Here is an 8,995-nt window from a genome sequence, read left to right as displayed (position 1 = left end):
TGTTAAGGATAGTTGACCGTTCATTATAAGGCAAATATCTAGATATTTGCCTTACATTACCGGTTACCATATTTTCCCTTTTACTAAATGCAAATATATTGTATTCATTTATTATTCTTTCCTTTTATCGCTATTTCCTTATTATTTGTAATTTACCTTATTTCTGTAGTCTGTAAATGATTATAAATAAGAGAACTCTCACCACCATTTGGGTGTGTGTCCTATTTTAGTAGACAATTGTCATTTTTCAATATACTTTCAAATAAAAGCGGTAAAATATTCTAAAAAAATCCAATAATATTTTATGAGCAAACATTTAATATAATGTTACAACCCACGTAAATAAGGTTGCTACTACATGCATATCTTGACTACCAAATGCGGAAATCCTTTATAACGATTTATTTAAACATAGTCATAGAATTAAATATCTATAAAAATTCATTTGAAACAACAGTGATGTTAATAAACAAAGAAATCGAAATAACAAAAGTTTTAAATAATGTTAACGTCCTAATCCAATTTAAGGGCTACAACATTAAACCTTAATGTGACTGCCGTGACTTTGTATCCATAGCCTCCACAAAGATAAAATAATTTGTATATGAGTGTCTTAACTTTACCTGAAAAATAAGTAACACGTGGCTTGAGTATCTAATGCTCAGTAATTATTCCTAGTGTTGGAGTTGGGAAATGCAATCATTGTTAGACCTATCTTTTCATAAAATTTTTCATTAGTCTCAACTTTCTAATCAAGACAAGGTTGAATGTATAGTACTTCTCTACACACGGCCAACGTATGTGCACATGGACTCACCAACAGGCTCGTATATGTACATCTGGGCCTAACTATGGTTAGCGCACATTCACGCTGTTGGAAGCCACGAGGGAAAGGAACACGCAAAATATCATGGTGTACGCATCCGTACTAATCATATTGAATGAAGTATCCTGATACACATGACATACAAAATGCATGAGATATCGTTGAGACATGCATACATATACTAGACATATCTTTAATGGTTAACACACATGATTTATCGATGTCTCATAGGCATGATGTGAACATGTTAACATAATACACATGGTGTAACATTTGGAAGTACATACATCTTATAACATTCATATCATAACGTAGTTTCATAACATAGCATAATCATACATAACATAACATCATAAAAATAGGACACGTAGAAGGGCCACATGTACATGTCTTTCATACAACATACAAATCATCAAACCAAGTCTATAGGCGTCGAACAGTAAAGCCTCTTACTTGGTTGGCCTAAGTCAAAGTTGCTAATTATTCTTGGTACAAGTCTTAATCTACTTGTTAAAGTTCAATTCAACCTATAATTGGCCCACAACATCGGACTATAGGTCAGGTCAGTTTGGGTTACTGGCAATGGGTAGCTACTAGGTTGGAGATACATCTAGGCTAGATTGCGTAGATCGGTGGGTTGGTTTGGCAATTGCAGTGTGGCTGGAGAAGTCTAGGCCGCTAGCATCACTGGTGTGGACTCAAACAACCAAGGTTTGGATGACTAGGTTGCCAAAGTTTTGTTCTAGAGCTTTGTTCGATTTTCAAAGCTGACTTCATACTTACTTTCATACTTCCTGATCTGTAATGTGTGTCGGGTCGGTCAAGTACTTGCGAAGCATGGACATGTGGAATACATTATGAATCACGAAGAGGGACAATGTGTAGCTACCTTAGATTTCTACTTATCTAGAGTTGCTACCGTCATCATAGCATAATCATTTCTATGCGAAAATAAACGTTTAAACTTCTTCATAAGACTTAAATTTCATGTTAAAACACAGTTATGAACTTGCATGTTTCAAAAAAAATACCTTTAAAATGACATAACATTAAACTAAATGAAATAAATAAACATTTAAATTAAAAACATCCTATTCTAACCCAAGTCTAAGAAAATAAATGCGAATAACCTTTGTATGTGTCATGGTCTCGAATTATGATGTATTTATTAGCTTTACATAGATGTGTTGCCTTTACCTGGAATAGAAGTAGCATGTGACTTGAGTATTTTAAGAAATTCTCACAAAACGACCCCACTATTAGGGTTACATTCAAACACATACAATCATGAATAGGACCTATCATACCAGTCTATTTTCCTACGGCAGCTATCCTAACAGACAATTGGATGTGTAATTAATTTTCCTACACACGGTCCACCGAGTCTATTTTCCTATGGCAGATGCCTTAACGATTGGATGTGTACTTAATTTCCCTACACACGGTTCACACGTGCGAGTATGGACCAATAAGTCAGTCCGCACACCTCCTCGCTTTACAAGAATAATAAATACAATAGCTTACGAAAAATGCTATCATAGACTTTTTATAGCGTTCTTTCGTACGTCGTGACAACCCATGTTATTAAAAATCTGAGACTTTTTATAGCGTTTGTCTATAGCTATCATAGATGTTATAATAGAGTACGAAATTATATACATTGATATGAACACATTTTATATCATTTTATTAAAGCTATAATATATTTAATATAGCTAAAATATTGTGCTATCATTAACTTATAATGACATTTTTTTAATGCTATAGCATTTATAGCTCTAATGTGTACTATAATAAAGTTATTTATTCATTTATAATTATTATAATCACATTTTTTTTAATAAAATTTAATTCAAATACTCATTTTTTAACTAAATAAACACACACATGAAATTCTGGTGACCCATTAAATACCATAACTTCCATTCATAATTGAAATTTCATAATCTATTTCAAGAGTAGTATTCAATCCTTTCCTAACATAAAGTTATTCAAGCTATACAAGATAAAATATTCTCCACGGGAAAATTATTCAAATAATACAAGACAAAATATTCACTATTTGCAATGATGTTCAACGAACCGCTATCATGTCAAGACTTCACTTTGAAGTGTAAGTCCTCTATCATCTTCAATTTCCCATAAAATACCAACAATCCGAACTTTATTTGTACCTATATGTGTTGGTCATGGCCTCGTCTTTAGACACACACCTACATCTAATGTGCATTATCATAAAAATATCTTCTTCAGCCTCCCCCGAAGTATACCAAACACTAAGATAAAAAAATTTGAAAAATTAATCACATCAAAGTCTATCATGGGGAAATGAACCAACTTTGACATCATGAAAAATGCTCATTTTGTGAAAAATTTCAAGAAACATGGAGTCATTTACAAAACTAGTTTTATCATCATCTCCGATATTTTTAGAATTACCATTAGCAATAAACGAACAAAAAGTAACTTATCATTTTTCCATCACGTGTGCTGCTTTAATTTTAAATTATAGAACAATACAACAATAATGATCAACAAAGAGTGAATGGAGAAACATAGAAAGAAAAATAACTTGCTCATAAATTTCTTTAAATCATCTCTAAGAGAATTTTTGAACTATTTGTGCTTTCTAAAAAACACCTATTGAAAATTATAAACTCTCAAATGCTCCAAATAATTATTTTCATTACAAAATTTGCACATGAACCAACCATGAAAAAGAAATGAAAACTCCCGCTGCAAGGATTCAATCAAGTTAAGCCTATAAAAGGCATAGTTCCAGACCCTTTATAATAATCATAAGGTACCAATATCAGTATATATCACAAGAAACTCGTCGAACAAGCAACATATTAGTTACGTATCACAGTATTCATGCACCCAAACACCAAATCAGAGAACAGCGTGAATGAAAATGGATAGATAAGAAACCAAAATTGACATAAATTTGAGCATGATACGCTAAAGAGACTCCAAAAACCTCATAAAAGACATAGAACAAACGACTTACCTTCACAATTCTTTTGATGCTTCTGTGCCTCATCATACCACCCAACCATCAATGAAACTCCAAAGATAACCCCGATAAAGATCCCAGTTTGCAACCCCAATATGCTCCGCCAATCAATGAAACTCCAAAGATAACTCCATAAAGATCTCAGTTTGCAACCCCAATGATACCTTATAATCGCAAAAAGTAATCCTATTTCCGCATAGTTCTTAATCCCAACTCAAAAAAAAAAAAAAAAGTAATAATAATAATAATAACTATAAAGGTACAGAAACAAACAAATCGCAAAGCAGAACTACAAATGGAACAAGAAAACCAACCCAAAAATATAAAACTACCTCGAAATAGGGAGGAGAAGAAGAAGAAGCAGGAATGGGAGATGAATAGAGTTTCAGGACATATCGTAATCATATCGTTACATTACGTTTATCGCATCCTTCTCGTATCCTATTTCAAACTTATTGTCAAACGCATCAAACAATAAGTGTTATCATACCATTTACCTATCATAACATATACATATCATATATCTTAATCATATCGATTCATAAACAATCACAAATATCAATATATAGGACATGTGCAGAACCACAGGGCACGTGTTAACATCAAATATAACTATGTCGATAGTAAGGTCACTTACCTGATTAGCGTAGGCTGGTGTCACCAATTTATCCTTGACAAGAAAGTTCGATTTTGTCCTTTGTATCGAAGTAAACCTATATGAACTATGACATCAATTTCAATTTTAATTCTCTAAATTTTACGTGGGTCCATGTGTTAGACTGGTTGGGTTTTATGTCCCAAAACTCATAGTTTGTAAACAAAAATATATTATATTTTCAATAAAGTTATTATTGATGTTTATTCAGTAAAGATTGTTATTTTAATAAAGTGAATTTTACGATTATTAATCTAAATCCAATAAACTATGAACACTCTAACTATAGTATGATTACTTGAACTATATGTAGAGACATAAGAGTGGATCAAGTACAAGTATATAGTCAAAATGATCTATAGTATAGGGATAAGGCTGAGTGCCTTATCCTGGGGACGCTATGGATGCGGCCCCTATTTGTATATGACATAAACAATGTGATCACTAAATTGTACATGCGGAGACATGTGAGTGGGGCGTCCTATGCAATTAGATCGGACCATGAAGAAAATCACTCTCACTTTATAATGTCGTTTACTATTGAGAGTGGTTTTCTTTTCATTTGATGACCTAGGTAACTCGATCTTAATCCTGAGCTAACCATCAACTCCTATTTATTCGGAATTATCCTTAGATTTTCAAGGGTGAGAGTGGTTGAGTTTGCTGACTCAATAGGCCTCCCATTTCAAGGGTAAGATTGGGTGAATGGCGAAGGACGTGGGGTGCAAGATGGAATTTGCTCCTACCTACTTTTAGGGATATTAGAGAGGTAGTTCCCTTAAGTGACTCCAAGTCTTTATCAAGGGGTCCCACCCTCTCATTGGCCTGAGAGGGATTTGGTTTATTGGTAGGACCATAAACCAATTGTTCATTAGAGGATCAGTGGGACATAAGGAACAAGAAGTAACTTCAGGAGTAAAACGGTAAATTAACCCAGCTCTAGTTATGAACAACCTGTGAAGGATCGACTTACTAATCATGGTTATATCAAATGGACAGAAATATATCTATAGTGAGGGGAATGCAACTACTAGGCTATAGTGAAGTGTCCTAGTAGTTAACAAATGTTGGTTAACAAGATTAATGAGTTTAGCCGGTTAATCTTCCATTGTTGGATCCTACGATCTATAGGTCCATTAGGTCCCCCTGCTAGCTCATATCAGACTAAACCATAGAACAGTGTGACGAGTGAGTTCGAAGTGTTAGAATTCAAATTAGAGGATATGCGCTACATATATACGATATATTTAACCGCATTTTTGTTTACGAATTAAACAAAAAGAGAGAAACAGAGATATTTAAATAGGATTTAAATATTTTAATCAAATAGGCGTTGGAATTGATTGGGATTGACATTTGAATTAATGTTAACAAGGCTAGTGGTCGTTCGAAACCGGTTCACGAGGAAAATGGAATTTGAACTACAAAAGGTTAGTACTCAAGCTCCTTGAGTTTTAATACTTATGAACATGCTAGTTATTTACTATAATTGATGTTCTAACAGTGCCTAAGATCAGAATTGCTTCCGCATGTGTTATATTAACACCATCGAGACTTCATGTGCGCATTAGAGATTTTATAAATAGAGGGTTGGAATGTTATATATAATTATTTTTTCATTAATGATCTCATTCTCTATTATGTCTGTTCTATGGAAGATATTGGTATGTTATATGAAAAAATTTGATAGAATTTCTTGATTTGATACTTCCTCTATTTTATCTTTTAATTCTATGTATTTATTTAGTTAAATTTAAAATGCTAACTAAAATCGTATTGTATCATGAATACAAGATTTGATTATATTGTAAGGCAATTGATGGTATAAAGTAAAGGAGACCTCAAATATGACTTACTATAATAACAAAGCAAAATCTCTCTAGGTAAATCATTGTGAAAAAGGAGATATTGTTACACGGTAAGAGATCTAAATTATGACTTTTCATAATAACAAAGCAAAATCTTTTTGGGGACGAATTCGCTGAGGAGAGAGATTGTTGGGAGAGGGACGAGAGGTTAGCGAGCAGTTTGGATAAGACTCTTATTTTTTTTATTTTTTTATTTATTATTACTTTTTCTTTCACCCTTATTATAATCCTATCCGATTTAGTTCAATTTCCTAATTTTTTTCAAATTAAAATTAAAAGAGTTTGTTCGGCTTTAATTTGTAGATTTAAAGACGACCGACTCTTATTTATTTATTTATTTATGGTAGTAACTACTCTTACCCCTTATTTGATTTATTCCAGGACCATAAATGACTCTTTTATTTTTATTTTTATAGGGTACTAACTATTATGGTTATAGAATTAAACTTTATTAGTAAACCTATAAAAAGAATATGAATTATCTATTTTAAAAAAATTGTAATCTCCTCCTTATTCATGCATTTATCCATTCCTATAAATACCCACCAACATTCTCCTTCAACAACCCATCAAATACTCTTCATCATCTTCAAACTTTTTCACCATGCCTAAGGCTCTTTTCTTCGTGGCTTCTCTTCTCCTCTACGTCATATCGCTATCGTTGCTCGCGGTGGCAACCCAACGTTTAGATTTGGCGGGCAGCTACAAACCAATAAAAAACATAGATGAGCCCGAGATTCAAAGCTTAGGTGAGTTCGCAGTGAACGAACACAATAAACAGGCAAAAACTCAACTCCACTTCCAAAAAGTGATTAGTGGAGAAATGCAAATTGTGGCTGGGACCAACTATAACCTTCGATTGACAGCTCTTGAGGGGACTAGTAGCCGAACCTATGGCACCTTTGTGTTCACTGATCTCAACAATAAGAACAACCTTGTCAACTTCTTTGACGTCCCCAGCTAGACTTCTTACTTCCTATCAAACACTATGTGTCTTTCTAATTTTCTATCTTTTTTATATTATGTTATGAATGTTTGGAATCTCGATCAACCTTATGTACGGTTTAAAACTTAATACAAGTATAATTTTGTTGAATAAGATATATGTCTTTGAATAAAAGAATTATACGATCAACTTTTATTTATATAAATAAAACAAAAAAACTAAGTCATATGAAAGGATACATACATATAATAAATCTAAAATAATTAGTGTCATTACAAACAAAATTAATTTCATAATTTTAAGGTACACATCTGAAATTCAAGTATATGTTCAAATAGAATAACTTAAATAAAATATATAATACAAAATTTAAATCATCAAAAACATTGTTTAGATAATGAAAATTAAATATTAAAGAAAAAAATTTAAGAAGTTTCCTTCTATGCGTCGTTGAAAAATCAAAATATTTCAAAAATCACTTTTTTTTTTTTCAAAAAATCAAATTATTTCTGGTTTGGCCAACTTGAGAAGTTTTTTTTTTACTCAGTTACATATGCTTCTTGAGGCAGGATGGGGTTAGGGAAGTCTTTCCATACCCGCCTCCTATTTTAATTTCCATCATCGTTAAATTTTCTATTTATTTTTTCGAGGATCCCCGCAAAATATTAACGAATATTAGATTGTTTGTAGGAAAAATTTCTCTGAATTATTTATTTATTTGTATATATATATATATATTCATTTTAAAGACTTTTTAATAGATAAGTGTCTGCTGTTGTTGAGTGGCAGTAAATGAGAAAGAGAGTTTGATTTGATTCAAAAAACCATATTTATATTGATAGAAATATCTAAAGTGTTTCAAATATGAGAATAGAAAACTCATTTTCGAGTATAATTTCTAATAAAAATGGTAAAATATTCTAATAAAATCCAATAATATTTCATAAGCAAACATGTAATATAATGTTACAACCAATCGAAAAAAGATCACCACTCCACGCATGTCTTGACTACTAAGTACATAAATTATTTACAAAACATTGACATATATTTTAATGTTCATAACAATTCATTTAAAACAATGATGTTAATAAACAGTGAAATTGAAATAACAAAAATTTAAATGTAATTTTAACACCCTTATCTAACCTAAGAGCTAGAACAGTAAATCTACTACCCTGACTTCGTATCCATTGCCTCCACAACGACACAATCATTTGTACATGGTGTCTTATCTTTACCTGAAGAAAAAAAGTACACTTGAGTATTTAAAAATACTCGGTAAGTATCTGCAATGTTGGAATCGAGAAATTCAATCTTGGTAAAACACATCTTTTCATAAAAATTTTCCTTAGTCTAAACTTTCTAGTCAAGACACGGTTAAACGTGTAGTAATTCTTTACACATGGGCTACATACGTAAACATGGACCCACCAACAGGCTCATATATGTACCTCTGAGCCTTGTTAAACGTAGAGTAAATCATATTTGTGTATAGTAAGATAATCTAGTGATTTACTAGATTGTTACCAAATCTATGATTTACTAGTTTGTTACCAAATCTATGATTTCATATATTTGGTAACAAACCAGTAAATCATAGATTTGGTAACAAACTAGTAAATCCTAGTAAATCACTAGATTATCTTACTATACACAAATATGATTTACTCTACGTTTAACA

General features: G+C 31.9%; 1 long non-coding RNA gene across 1 annotated transcript in view; it reads right to left on the bottom strand.

Annotated features, from left to right (window-relative positions):
- LOC111474661 overlaps positions 1-7,300 on the bottom strand; it is a 13,367-nt gene extending 6,067 nt beyond the window's left edge. The window contains exons 1-2 of the long non-coding RNA XR_002716116.1: positions 7,012-7,300; positions 712-715 (exon numbers count right to left, since the gene is read on the bottom strand). This is a non-coding gene — a long non-coding RNA (uncharacterized LOC111474661). The remainder of the gene's footprint in view (positions 1-711; positions 716-7,011) is intronic.
- Positions 7,301-8,995: the final 1,695 nt, after the last annotated feature.

The sequence above is a fragment of the Cucurbita maxima genome, unplaced genomic scaffold (genome assembly GCF_002738345.1).
Source record: "Cucurbita maxima cultivar Rimu unplaced genomic scaffold, Cmax_1.0 Cma_Scf00491, whole genome shotgun sequence".
Lineage (NCBI taxonomy): Eukaryota > Viridiplantae > Streptophyta > Magnoliopsida > Cucurbitales > Cucurbitaceae > Cucurbita > Cucurbita maxima.
The sequence above is the reverse complement of the archived record's forward strand: the minus strand, read 5'-3'. Positions and strand labels throughout refer to the sequence as shown.